The 13979-nt window shown below is 42.4% G+C and overlaps 1 protein-coding gene and 1 non-coding gene across 2 annotated transcripts in view; one reads left to right on the top strand and one right to left on the bottom strand.

Annotated features, from left to right (window-relative positions):
• The window catches only part of LOC125347458 (formin-like protein 5), a 31798-nt gene that overhangs the window by 16965 nt on the left and 854 nt on the right, over nt 1–13979 (bottom strand). The gene's annotated exons all lie outside the window — the stretch shown is intronic.
• LOC125341967 lies at nt 3243–3349 on the top strand. The gene has a single exon (XR_007209117.1). It is a non-coding gene; the product is annotated as a U6 spliceosomal RNA (small nuclear RNA).

Raw genomic sequence — 13979 nt, 5'->3', positions numbered from 1 at the left:
TCTAAGCCCCAGGACTGGCCAAAAGAAAAAAAAAGAAAAGAAAAAGAAAAGGCCAGAGGTGGCGCTGTGGCTCAAGTTGGCAGAGAGCTAGCCTTGAGCAATAAGAAGCCAGAAACAGTGCTCAGTCCCTGAGTTCAAGCCCCAGGACTGGCAAAAATAAAATAAAAAATAAATTACTTATGACATGCCCATAATGTTCTTAGATAAAATTCATGTTTGTTTATTTCTGAGACAGTCTTACCATGTAGTTCAGGCCGGCCTCAAACACAGAATTCTTTTGCCTTGACCTGCAAAGTGCTGAGCCTAAAATGATATTAATAAAAGTACTATTTTCAGTAAAAAGAAAGAAAGGAGAGTATAGAAAGGAAGAAATAAGAAGGAAATAACTACCAATAGGAACTAGTTAACAAATAATGAGAAGAAAATTTTTCCACCGAGTGATGTCATGGATAAATATTGAAATAGAGCTTGTTCACATTTATTATTAGGTTTAAAACTCAGATTATAGTTGGGCACCAGTGTCTCACACCTGTAATTCTAGCTATTCAGAAGGTCAAGATCTGGAAGAATGTGATTACAGTCCATCCCGGACAGAAAAGTTCACTAGACTCCATCAATAACCAGTGAAAAGCAGGGCTGGGGCATGTTTCAGGTAGTAGAACATCAGCAGAACAAAAAAGCTGAGCAAGTGTGAAGTCCTGAGTTCAAACCTGGTACCATACACACACAAGAATAAAAACAAAAACCTAATTAAAGATTATGAGGTACAACTCAATGGTAAAGCACTTGCCTAGTATATGAAGGATCTTAGTTTACTTCCTGATATCTCCCCCTTTAAAAAAAAATTTACTTCATCAAAATATCTGCTTAACTGCTTTGCATTCCACTTTACATAAATTGTATCTCAATGTCTCTGGGGAGGAGGTTGTACTGGGTTCTAACTCATGACAAGACCTTGTGCTTAAAGCACTTTGTCCTGGAGATTTTATCTTCTAAGTTTTTTTTTTTTAGCCTTTGATTGTGCCAGTCAACAGACACCAGCTCCATTTTACACCTTGCTGACCAACGTTTCTGAATTGCAAATCCCATCATTTAATGGGCTTATTCACATCTTGCCTTAGCTCTCCAATAGCTATGCAGGGTATCTTGAGACAATTTCTAATGCCCACATGACCAGCCGGATGAGTGCGCAAAGTCATCAAGTCTTGTCCAGCAAAGTAGGAGGATGGAGGGAGATGAAGAAGACTGGTCCTACTGATTCAATTCTAACATTAAATTCTGAAAATACCGAGTAAAATTTTCTGAAGTCACATTTTAATACTAAGGTCCAAAGTGCATAGCCTGCAGATGTATGTGGTGTAGCTATTCCCCACCTGGCTTTCATTTTCCTGAGCCTTCTCTTTCACACAGAGGTGCATGTGAACTTGATCTTCCCTGCCTCATTTCAACACCTCTGCCCCTTTACAGTGCCCTGAGGGGATCTGTACCTTGAATATACATCTGTCATTGCTCTTCTTTCTCAGCTTGCAAATACTTATTTTTTCCCCTACAATTAGTCCTAAGGAGGTTTGTCTTCTGATGGAACAAACTGTAAATTAAACAACAACAACAACAAAAAACCAGAATACTGAATTTTCTGTAAACCATTTTAAGTAAGACTGTAAGACCATTGTTTACATTACAAAATGTGTGTGTGTGTGTGTGTGTGTGTGTGTGTGTGTGTGTGTGTGTCTGTCCCTGGACAACTAACATCTAGAATCACCTCCACATGCCACACTGGCACTTCGCCTATTAAAATTACTGGGAATCCATGGCAATGATCTTATGCCAAAAGAACTGCTTTAAACCTTGATCAAGTTGACAAGTGGTTAATGAAGTAATACTAATCATTATAAAGTTTCAGTTGTCAAATAAAAAGAGAGAAAAAGGAAGAAAGAAGCTTTTATATATGCTCATGCTCCAGTGCCTTAAAAAAAATTCCATGAAATAAAAGAGAGTAAGTGACTCTACTCTTCTAACTGGGTCACCATTTCCATGGCTGAAGTGGTTGAGTGCAGAGCGACATGAAATAGTTCTGCTTCTCACAACTTGTCTGAGGGACCTCTACCTGCAGAGAGGGGAGTAAAGAAAAAAGAATCTTTCCTCTGCCTTTAAGTTTGACCTGTCCCATTGGTTCCTTCCTTCTTGTTCATTGAATTAGGTCATCAGGAAGGTAGAGAAATGAAATAGGAAGTTGAGAAGAGAGTGAAGGATGAAGGAGAAGGTATTTGTGGGGCCTTTCAAGCCTTATCTAAGCCTGCCCAGAGGGGAAGGCACATGAATGAGACCACAAAACTGCAGTCACCACACCACTTCCTACATGGTTCACTAGACGCTGAATACTAGGTCTAACTTCAAGTTCAGTGGGCTGAAGTGAAGTCATTCATTATATACCAGTTCTTTTCCAGGATAGTATAGTTTTTGTTATCATTGCTAGCATTAGAAGTGACTTCATCCTTAGAAATATAGAGGCAACTTATTCAATATCTCACTGGGGTAAAACACACACACAAATAAGACTGTATTCTAACAAAAAAGAGGGTATGTTTAGGATTGAAAATTTTGAAAAATATGGGGGAAAATATACCACTATACCCCCAAAGGAAATATTATTGGATAGAATTATCAGTTTGTTTGTTTTTTTGCTAGCCCTGGGGCTTGAACTCAGGGCCTGAGCACTGTCCCTGGCTTCTTTTTGTTCAAGGCTAGCACTCTACCTACCACTTGAGCCACAGCGCCACTTCTGACATTTTTTATATATATATGGTGCCGAGGACTCAAACCCAGGGCTTCATGTATACAAGGCAAGCACTTTACCACAAGGCCATATTCCCAGCCCTATCAGTTCTTATATTAGGATTTTCACGATTGTTGTTGTAGTTACAATTTGACATACTTAAAAAACTACTATTGTAATGATCTTTTGGCTTGTTTTTAGAAACTAAGCATTTCTATAGCCATATAATACTCTCTTAAGTAGAAATGTAATTTTTCTATTTTTCTGCTAATATGTATTTAGCTTTTTAGAATAATGAAGATTTTTAAACTTTTGAAAGCTCTCAGCACCAGCAGTGAATAAATAAAAACTCGATATAGGCAGTGATATTTCTTGGTTTACTTCTAAGGTAAACATATACCATATCACTGAATAATGGACAAAAACAGATAATACCCTGAAATTTCCTCAAAAATAAAATATTCCTGTGCTCGCTTCGGCAGCACATATACTAAAATTGGAACGATACAGAGAAGATTAGCATGGCCCCTGCGCAAGGATGACACGCAAATTCGTGAAGCATTCCATATTTTCTTAAAAAAAGGAAAAAAGAAGAATAAAATATTCCTCAAGCTTTGCTGCCTTGAACATTGGACTCATTTTAGAAAGGAGAAAAGATTGTTAACTAAGAAGCATACATGCATGCGAGGTGGTACAGCCAGGCACTGGTGGCTCACACCTGTAGTCCTAGCTACTCAAGAGGCTGAGATCTGAGGATTGTGGTTCAAAGTCAGCCCTGGCAGGAAAGTTCATGGACTTTCATCTCCAATAAACTACTCAGAAAAGGATGGAAGTAGTGCTGTGGCTCAAGTAGTAGAGAGCTAGCCTTGAGCAGAAGGAGCCCAGGGACAGCATCAAGGCCCAGAGTTCAAACCATCAAAAGGGGGGGGGGGTACAAAGGCAAGAAGATAAAGAAGAAAAAAAAAGATCCTATCAAAGGCACCTGCCATTTTTCTCCCATTTGATGGCACTGGACTCTGATAGGCTTGCTGTAAATCCTTACCCTCCTGGTAGAATGCTTTCTCTTAAAACTAATGGAAACAACCATTTGCTGATGGTGATCTTCTGCCTGTTTTTTGTCTTTCCACCAAATAATTCATCTTGATCTTGTTTTGGAGAACTGGCACCGCTAGCTTTAACTCAGGAGGAATCCTTGTAAAGTGACAGTGGATTCACAGTCTTCCTGAAACCCCATTTCCTGGGACTTATGCAGTAATCTCAGGGGAAACAGAAAGCTCTCTCATTATACTTCATTTCATTTGCCCTTTACTAATTTTTCTTCTTAAAAATTTATTTTTAAAATTTCAGTTCCTTCCATGTGTGCTGGCCAAAGTGTTTCCAATGATCTCTCATCGCAGTTGGTCTTCACTGAACCCGGGGCCATGGGAAGGGCAGAAATTATTACCTCCAGCTCGGAGAGAAGAAAATAGATGAAGAGAGTAATGTCACTGCTGCCAGATGCTAGGTGTCCTGCCTTTTGGCCCAGTGTGCCTTCCCCTGCCATATTAGACTCTGTGGTTTTGACAGATGGCATTGCTAGAGGGTCTGTGGACACATGGCTGGTGCTGCTGTGACCAGCTGTCTCAAAATAGCCCTTGCTTCAGTTTCACACTTGGCATAGGAACTCTTGAGTATGACTCTCAAGCACATATCAATGAAGTTTATCTTAAAGCATCTCCAGGTTTCACTATATGTGGATTAACATTTTGTATCTAACTTAAGTCCACCTAGAAATAGGAACAAAACAAAGTTTTATCATTTACTTCCCAAGTATTTTTGAACTTTACATAAAATAACATTTAAAAAAAAACTATGAATGTGGCTGGGAATGTGGCTTATTGGTAGAGTGCTTGCCTCACATACACAAAGCCCTGGGTTCGATTCCTCAGCACCACTAAGCAGAAAAACCCAGAAGTGGTGCAGTGGCTCAAGTGGTAGAGTGCTAGCCTTGAGCAAAAGAAGCTCAGGGACAGTGCCTAAGCCCTGAGTTCAAGCCCAGGATGGGCAAAACAACAACAAAAAACACTATGAATGTGCCTGAAATGATAAACAAATGAGAAATGCAAATGCCTCGCAAATGTGGACAAAGCTATACTTTGTTTGGTTTAAATTAAACATCTTAGCCTTACTATATTTTGTCAAATAAGGGAAGGTGATTTTTTTTAAATATAACTAGATATAAAATGGCTCAGTACAAAAAACTTACCTGTACAAAATGCACATGCATAGGGTATTTTCCTCTTTAAGTAAGTTGACATTCTTGCTAAGCTGGAATGTTGGAAAACTCCTGGTGTTTTCAACAACTGTACATACAACTGAAAAAGATGTCCACTGCATTATCATACTTTATTATATTACTGACTTCTTTCCTCCTGGCTCTTTTATTTGATGGTATGAGGAATGAACTCAGTACCTCCTTCTTAAGAGTTCTAACACTTGGGCTGGGAATATGGCCTAGTGGTAAGTGCTTGCCTTGTATACATGAAGCCCTGGGTTCGATTCCTCAGAACCACATATATAGAAAAAAGCCGGAAATGGTGCTGTGGCTCAAGTGGTACAGTGCTAGCCTTGAGCAAAAAAAGAAGCCAGGGACAGTGCTCAGGCCCTGAGTCCACGCCCCAGGACTGGCAACAAAAACAAACAAACAAAAAGAGCTCTAACACTTGATCCACAGCTTGTTTTGCTCTGGGTGGCCTTGGCTGGCCTTGGGTCCTCCTACCTCCAACTCCTGATTAGCTGAAATTGTAGGTATATGTTGCCACAAGTCTCCCCTTTCTAAAGTACAGCCTAGACTATTCTTGAACTAGACTGGTCCTGATTTTGCTCTTAAGATGGAAAAAAAAAAAGTGATATTGAAAGCTGTGGATGAGTGTGGTGTATGAGTGTGGTGTCTGTATGTGCTATTGTTGAAGAGCAGTTTCCAAGAACACTCAACCAACCTACTAATGTGCTTACAATGAGCAACTGACCCAGTCAATTTCCTACTTTAGTTGATGCAACTATGTTGCCTTGTATTATATTTCCCCAAAAGAATATACCTTTTGAGGGACTTCTGTGAGTAATAACCTATAGGGAAGAAAAAGAGACAAAGAAAAAGAAAAAAGAAACCTATAAAAATATCCATACTGGGGCTGGGGATATGGCCTAGTGGCAAGAGTGCTTGCCTCATATACATGAGGCCCTAGGTTCGATTCCCCAGCACCACCACATATATAGAAAATGGCCAGAAGTGGCGCTGTGGCTCAGGTGGCAGAGTGCTAGCCTTGAGCAAAAAAGAAGCCAGGGACAGGGCTCAGGCCCTGAGTCCAAGGCCCAGGACTGGCCAAAAATAAATAAATAAATAAATAAATAAATAAATAAAATCCATACTGGGGCTGGGAATATGGCCTAGTGGCAACAGTGCCTCATATACATGAAGCCCTGGGTTCAATTCCCCAGCACCACATATATAGAAAACGGCCAGAAGTGGTGGTGTGGCTCAAGTGGCAGAGTGCTAGCCTTGAGCAAAGAGAAGCCAGGGACAGTGGTCATACTCTGAGTCCAAGGCCCAGGACTGGCAAAAAAAAAAAAAAAAAAATCCATATTATCTAGGATTAAGAATAATCTGGGAGCTGGGAATGTGGCTTAGTGGTAGAGTACTTGCTTAGCACACATGAAGCCCTGGGTTCAATTCCTCACCACCACATATATTAAAAAATCCAGAAGTGGCTCTGTGGCTCAAGTTGAAGAATGCTAGTCTTGAGCAAAAATAAGCCAAGGACAGTGCTCAGGCCTTAAGCTGAAGTCCAGGACTGGCCAAAAAAAAAAAAAAAAAGAATAATTTTTATGCCTGCCAAGAAAGACCTTCCCTTCAGTTATGTGTGTGTGTGTGTGTGTGTGTGTGTGTGTGTGTGTGTCTGTCTGTCTGTCTGTCTGTCTGTCTGTCCATATTGGGTGCTGTCCCTGAGCTTTTTTGCTCAAGGCTAGCACTGTTACCATTTGAACCACAAGTCCACTTCTGGCATTTTGGTGGTTAGTTGGAGATACAAGTCTCATGGACTTTGCTGCTTTGGCTAGCTTTGAACTGCAATCCAGATCTCAACATCCTGAATAGCCAGCCAAGATTATAGCTTGAGCCACCAGTGCCTGACCCCTTCAGCTTCTAGATAGAAGGGAGAAAGAAATGCAGAACCAAACTAGGTATGGTTCTTTTCTATTTCTTTTTTTTTTTTTTTTGGCCAGTCCTGGGCCTTGGACTCAGGGCCTGAGCACTGTCCCTGGCTTCTTCCCGCTCAAGGCTAGCACTCTGCCACTTGAGCCACAGCGCCGCTTCTGGCCATTTTCTGTATATGTGGTGCTGGGGAATCGAACCTAGGGCCTCGTGTATCCGAGGCAGGCACTCTTGCCACTAGGCTATATCCCCAGCCCTCTTTTCTATTTCTAATCTAATAAATACATTTCTGACTTGGCCATTCAGAGTCTGATACTTTTGAGTGTACAGACTTGCATTCTAACCATGTGAGAAGATTCATTTTCATGCCTAAATGAAATCTAGAACACTTATTATTTCTCCTTCCTCTTGCTGACTTTTCTAATGATTCCAACTTAATTTTTAAAATATTTTTTGGTTTTTTGTTTTTGTTTTTTTGCCAGTCCTGGGACTTGAACTCAGGGCCTGAACAATGTCCCTGGCTTCTTTTTGCTCAAGGCTAGGACTCTGCCACTTGAGCCACAGAGCCACTTCTGGCCTTTTCTGTTTATGTGGTGCTGAGGAATCAAACCCAGGGCTTCTTGCATGCTAGGCAAGCACTCTACCACTAAGCCACATTACCAGCCCTCTTAAAATATTTTAATAAAAAGAAATTTCTAACATTTTCAGAGTATACACGCATTCTCATGTACATACCCTGTTTCTCAACTTCAATAATGCGTCCCACGGGCAATTGAGCTTCCTCTACACACTTGTCTGTTTTTCCTGTCCCCAACAACCTACATTATTTTGAAGGAAATCAAAGACAACATAGGACTCCAGCTACAAATATTTTTAGTACACATCCCTTGAAGATAAAGACTTCCCCGTTTTAAGTGTCACCTCCAAGCAGCAATATCCTCAAATACGGGCTGAAAATGTGGCTTAGTGGTAGACTGCTCGCATGAGGTCCTGGGATTGATTCCTTGGTACCATATAAACAGAAAATAAACAAAATTATATACATACATATATATACACATATCCTAAAATATTCCATCAGTGATATTTAGAACCATATGAATGTTCTCATATATTTTTTGGTTTATCAGAAAGTAAATTAAAACAAGGTGCAGAGATTTCAATTGGTTAATCTCTCAGGGGTATTTTTTTTTTTTTGCCTTTATTGTCAAATGAAAAAAAATGAAGAAATGTTACAGTCAAACTTCCTTCTCCAAATGACACAGCAGTTCAACACACAGGCCTGAAGAAGCCAGCAAAAATGTGGAGTCATGCCTCTGCCAGGAGATAACTCCTTGCCCTCTACCTTTCCCTAAATGATAAAGAAGAAAAGGAGAGCCACGCTTCTCGGTAAACATCTTCAGCAACTCAGAGAACTGCTTGTAAAAACCATGCTTGAGAAATGTAATGTTCTACAGCAAATTGGAACCGAGAACATAGGAAATACTTTGTAAATATTAAAAATTTATTTATTCCAACAAATAGTGCTACTAAACAGTGAAACCATAAGTCTGAACCTAAGTTGAAATGCCAGTTGGACTGCATCCTTTTTTAAAGAATCCTAGAATTTTAATCCTAGAATTTCAATTTAAGATCTTTCATTCTCAAAGCATATCTATTTTCACCTGTGTTTCTGTAAATGAAAAGTAAAATAAAAAGATGCTTTAGAGTAAATAGAATTGTAATCCAGACTTGCCCTTCCATTTTCCTCTTCAAGAGCTTCTCCACAGAAATCTCTACCAAGTTCCTTTTTTCATTTTAAAATGAAAAGAAACCCCTGAGTTAGAATGTAACACATGCAAACAGTTACCAACAGAAGGCTACTCACAATAACCCAGTGCAGGGTTTAAAATTTTGAGCTGCAGAGAGGTGTGCTGGGGTGTATCTAACCTATACAATGGGGATGGTTAAAAAAAAAAAATAGGGCTGGGGATATAGCCTAGTGGCAAGAGTGCCTGCCTCGGATACACGAGGCCCTAGGTTCGATTCCCCAGCACCACATATACAGAAAACGGCCAGAAGCGGCGCTGTGGCTCAAGTGGCGGAGTGCTAGCCTTGAGCGGAAGAAGCCAGGGACAGTGCTCAGGCCCTGAGTCCAAGGCCCAGGACTGGCCAAAAAAAAAAAAAAAAAAAAAAAAAAATAGCGTTGCTGGGCCAATGGCTCATGCCTGTAATTCGAGTTACTCAGGAGGATGAGAACCATAGTTCAAAGCCAGTCCTATGCAGGAAAGTCTGTGAGACTCACCTAAAAGTTGGAAGTAGAGCTGTGGCTCAGTGGTAGAGCACTCTAGCAAAAGACTCAGGGACAGTGCCTAAGGCCCTGAGTTCAAGCCCCATAACCAACCAAAAAGAAAAAAGAAAAGTAAGCAGGATGCATGTGGTTCACACCTGTAATTCTAGATACTCGGGAAGCTGAGATCTGAGGATCTTGGTTCAAAGCCAGCCTGGGCAGGAAAGTCCCTTAGACTCTAATCTTCAATTAACCACCAGAAAACCAGAAGTGGTGCTATGGCTCAAGTGGTAGAGTGCTAGTTGTTATGGGGTTCGAGGGAGGGGATACCCTGTCCCTCCAAGAGTCCACCACTCAGAGACAGTCTCAAGCAAAGAGATGGATTTAGTGGGCTGGGGATATAGCTTAGTGGCAAGAGTGCCTGCCTCGGATACACGAGGCCCTAGGTTCGATTCCCCAGCACCACATATACAGAAAACAGCCACAAACAGCCACAAGCGGCGCTGTGGCTCAAGTGGCAGAGTGCTAGCCTTGAGCGGGAAGAAGCCAGGGACAGTGCTCAGGCCCTGAGTCCAAGGCCAAAAAAAAAAAAAAAGAGAGAGATGGATTTATTGGGGAAGCAGAAAGCAAACTGACCAGCCAAGGACGTAGCACAGACTCGGGAGCTGAACTGTGACGTTGAAAAGTGGGCTGACCCACCAGGGACACAGTATAGCTGCCACCGTGACCCCGAGCAGGCCTCAAATTGGGGTTTATAAAGGTAAGTGTTAAGGTTTTTAAAGTAGGTAGCCGGTAAAGGAGAACGCCACGCGCTATTCAGGCAGGAAAGAAAGTTTATTACCAAACTGCTGGCCTGTGGCCAAGATGATCCATGGCCAGAGGGGAGAGAGAGAGCGCGACCCCCACCCAGCCCTGCCTTATGTCTAGGGCAGGGGCAAGGGGTGTGGCCAGGTGGATTAGGATGTGATCTCAGGGAAAGGGGAGGTAACTGCCTCCAGGTCTGCAGGTTACCCAGGTAACTGGGTGGAGACTTAATGAGGTGGGGGCATCTACATGGAGCCCTCAGGGAGAGGACCTAACAGTAAGAACGTAGCACAGATGTGGAGTTTGACGCAGGGGGTAGAGCATGCAATAAGTTCACAGATGTAGGAGGTTGATGCAGGAGGGAGAGCCTGCAACAAAGCAAGAGTGGCATAGATGTAGGAAGTTGACACAGGGTAGAGCAAATAACAAGTTAAGCAAGCCACAGAAGCAGAGTTTTGGGGTCAGGTTGACCTAATAATCAAGATGGAGTCAGTTCTATTCCCCCCAACATTTCCTACCACGTTTCCCTAATCAAGATGGAGTCAGCTCTACAACATTAGTGTAGAGCTGACAAGCTCAAGGACAGAGCCCAGGTCCTGAGTTCAAGCACCACGACCAACAAAAAAGAAAAAAAAATTATCTGCTTGCTTTCTTGCCTCTGGCAATACAGGCCTGTATCCCAGCACGAGGCAGGCTGAGATAGGATCTCTAGTTTAAGGCCAGTCTGGATTACCAGTGTCAAAAAACCCATAACAACAAAAAAGCAGCTGGTTCTTAGAGCCCTTGCCAGGATCATTCAAATGACATCACATGAAGCACTCAGCACTGTCTTATCATTAGAAAGCCATAGGAAATGGATCATTTGTCATTATCACAGTTATCACATGATCACTAGGAAAAGGAATTTTGTTTAGGGTAACCCTCTGACAGAGGGGAGGCAGAGAGCCTCTGCACCCCAAAGGCTCACATCTGTAAGAAAGTCTGCCACATTGTTAAAAGGACCGTTGAGGACCCTACTCTTTCCCTTTTGGAAAGGTCAGAAAATTTGAAAAGAGTGTAAGAAATGGTTCTGTGAATACCAAGTTCCTGGTAAGAAAATCCAACAGTAAATGAGCTAAACAGATTAATCTGAAACTGAACTCTAATCTTCAAGTGAACCAGCTGGTGGAGCCCAGTCCTAACTGGTCCTGCTGAGGAAAAACAAGCCTGGATCTGTCTCCACTGTGATCTGGTTGGGATAGGATCTAAGCTCTGAACAGCGCCTAACCTCATAATATGTACCAGATAATCCAGAGCAGGGACTTTTGAGCTGAGGCCACACCGGATGGATACTTGGGAAATTGTCACTGGAAAAGGAAAACAATCATTGTAATGGGCTTTGTTCTATTCTCTCATTTTAGACAAGCTTCCTTTTCTACTAGGTTTCTCTCAAATAATTACGAAATGCGGGAGGAGGGGAATATAAGCAAGGAAGGTGGGAGGGAAAGAGTATGGGTCCAGTGAAATGATTATTTCTACTAAAGCATTCTTCAAAGCATTCTTCAACTTTTCATTCATTGCAACATTTCTTTTAAATTTAGACCCCCTGTATCCACAATGCTAAAATCCAGAGCCTTCTCCAAAACCTCTCCATTTTACTTATATTTATTTTTAGTCTTTGAGTAAAAGAAAGGCTAGATGTCTCAAGAAAATTCTCTTGCAGGAGGACCTAGTGATACTTGAAAGGATGTGTCCCAGCAATCCCAGGGGACAGTGGGGAGATAGTCACAGACAGGAGAAGGTTTATGAAGAGGTTTATTAGTGGGGCCATATCTCCCACAGGAGAGGGAGCAACATAGCGGCTAGCTTCTGCACCTCATCCAGGTGGCAGCTTATCTGTGGGGCTAAAGGGGAAGGAAGTAGGTCTTAATGGTGGGAGTGGCCCATTATAGTTCCAGGGCAGGGCCTTTAGGTATGGGTGGATCTGGGGACTAGTGGGAGGACCTAAGGGGGGGGGGGAGGAATGCTAACTACTTGCCTGTAATCCCAGGTGGCCGGAGACTGAGCTGTGTATTGGTCATTCAAAACTAGTTTGAACTACATAGCAAGTTCCTGTCTGCTCCCCACCTCACCCCCCCAAATAAAACCCAAACAACAAAAAAGAAATTCCTTATTAATACTATGCTGTATTTAGTTTCAAAGTACTTTGCTGAACTCTTAATTAAGCCTTGTGCAAGTTGTTATAAATTATACTCCTTTGCGATGTATGAAAAGCTGAAGCTCAGAGATGAACACACTGGTACATGGCAGAGCAAGAGGCTTCCTGTTCACTCACACCAGTGGTGTTTGTACGGCTGCTTTTTCATTCTTAAGCAGTTTGGGAACAGTCATCTTCCCCTTTCCTACTCTATTAATTCTGATTAATGACTTGAGTGAAGCAACATTCATTCAGCTCCTATTTACTAAGGCAGATCTTTGAAGGATTTAAACTGAGTCTTCTTTGTCCATTTAAGATTTTAAAAAATCACAGTGAGGGCTGGGAATAGGGCCTAGTGGCAAGAGTGCTTGCCTCGCATACATGAAGCCCTGAGTTCGATTCCCCAGCACCACATATATAGAAAACGGCCAGAATTGGCACTGTGGCTCAAGTGGCAGAGTGCTAACCTTGAGCAAAAAGAAGCCAGGGACAGTGGTCAGGCCCTGAGTCCCAGCCCAGGACTGGCAAAAAAAAAAAATCACAGTGAAATTATGTTATCAATACAAACCAATTATCTAAAAATAGCCATCCTGTAGTTCCTAAATCTCTAGGAACCAGATAGCCGCCTATATTTTGTTGTGTTTTTTTTGTTTTAACTTTGGAAATAGCTGTCAAATGGTTTCGATAAGAAAAGGTTAGAAAATGACTCTGTACAGACTTGATTTCTAATTGTGGTGAAGTGTCACCCTTAAACCACTAATTCAACACATTAACTCATGCTACAAACTTGCATGTGCTAACTCCAGTGGAGAGATGAGCTCGATGCAGCTGTCTCACAGAGAAAGGAGCGGCCACAGCAAAGACTCAGACATAGCTTTGAGGGTTCCCCTGCCCTCTGGGGTCTGGCCTCACATCCCAGCTCACCCCTAGTCGCAATCAATTTCCTATCTCCACTACAGCCACAAGGACTTTTGTTCTTCTATTCCTAGAGTGGTCTCACTCCCGCCCACCTCCGGACTTTGCATAAATTCCAGTTCCCTTTGCCTTCAAAGGTAGCTCTGTTCTACTAAACTCCTTCTCCTGAGGCCACAACTCTCGGGCCCTGTAGCCTCCGGGAGCCTTTTCCAACTCAGATCCAGCCAGATCCCCTGGAAGTCCAAGATCCCCTAAAGACTCGTGGCATTCGTCATTTTCCGTGGACCCATGTGACTGATTAGTTTGCATGGTCTACTTACTCCCAGGCCGCTGGGCTCCTGACCCGCGGGAGATGATTGATTTTAGTAGATGCCAAAGCCTGGCCAATGGGAGGCTTTTCAGGAATGAGAAGCAAACTGATGGGTGCTCCAGGCTCAAGCAGCCTGAGGCTGGGTGGGAGGGCAGATGTTCTGGATTGGAGGCTCTCTAGAGTACCCTCGCTCTGGGCCTCAGAACTTGTACCCAGCGATTCTGTGACACTGAGAGGTGTCACATTGTCCCAAATCCCCAAGAGACTATGCTTTGGGATGGCAAAAACGTCCATTTTAATTAGTGGTGTGGCCCCAACACTCACTGTGCCTATTACTGGGCCTGAGATTCTATCTCTCTCTCTCTCCAAAATGGGGACCATCTCAAAGACATTTTTAACCTTGAGCTGACTCTTTAAGAAAACACAAGCCATTTCCAACCAAAGATGAGAAGAAAAGGAGAAAGAAAAAAGAGAGGAGGAAAAGATGGAAGGAAGGAGAAAGTGAGGGAAAGAAGGAAGGAAAGAGAAGGAGAGGGGGGG

This window comes from Perognathus longimembris, chromosome 1 (assembly GCF_023159225.1).
Source record: "Perognathus longimembris pacificus isolate PPM17 chromosome 1, ASM2315922v1, whole genome shotgun sequence".
NCBI lineage: Eukaryota > Metazoa > Chordata > Mammalia > Rodentia > Heteromyidae > Perognathus > Perognathus longimembris.
Note: the sequence above shows the minus strand (reverse complement) of the source record. Positions and strands in the feature narration are given on the sequence as shown.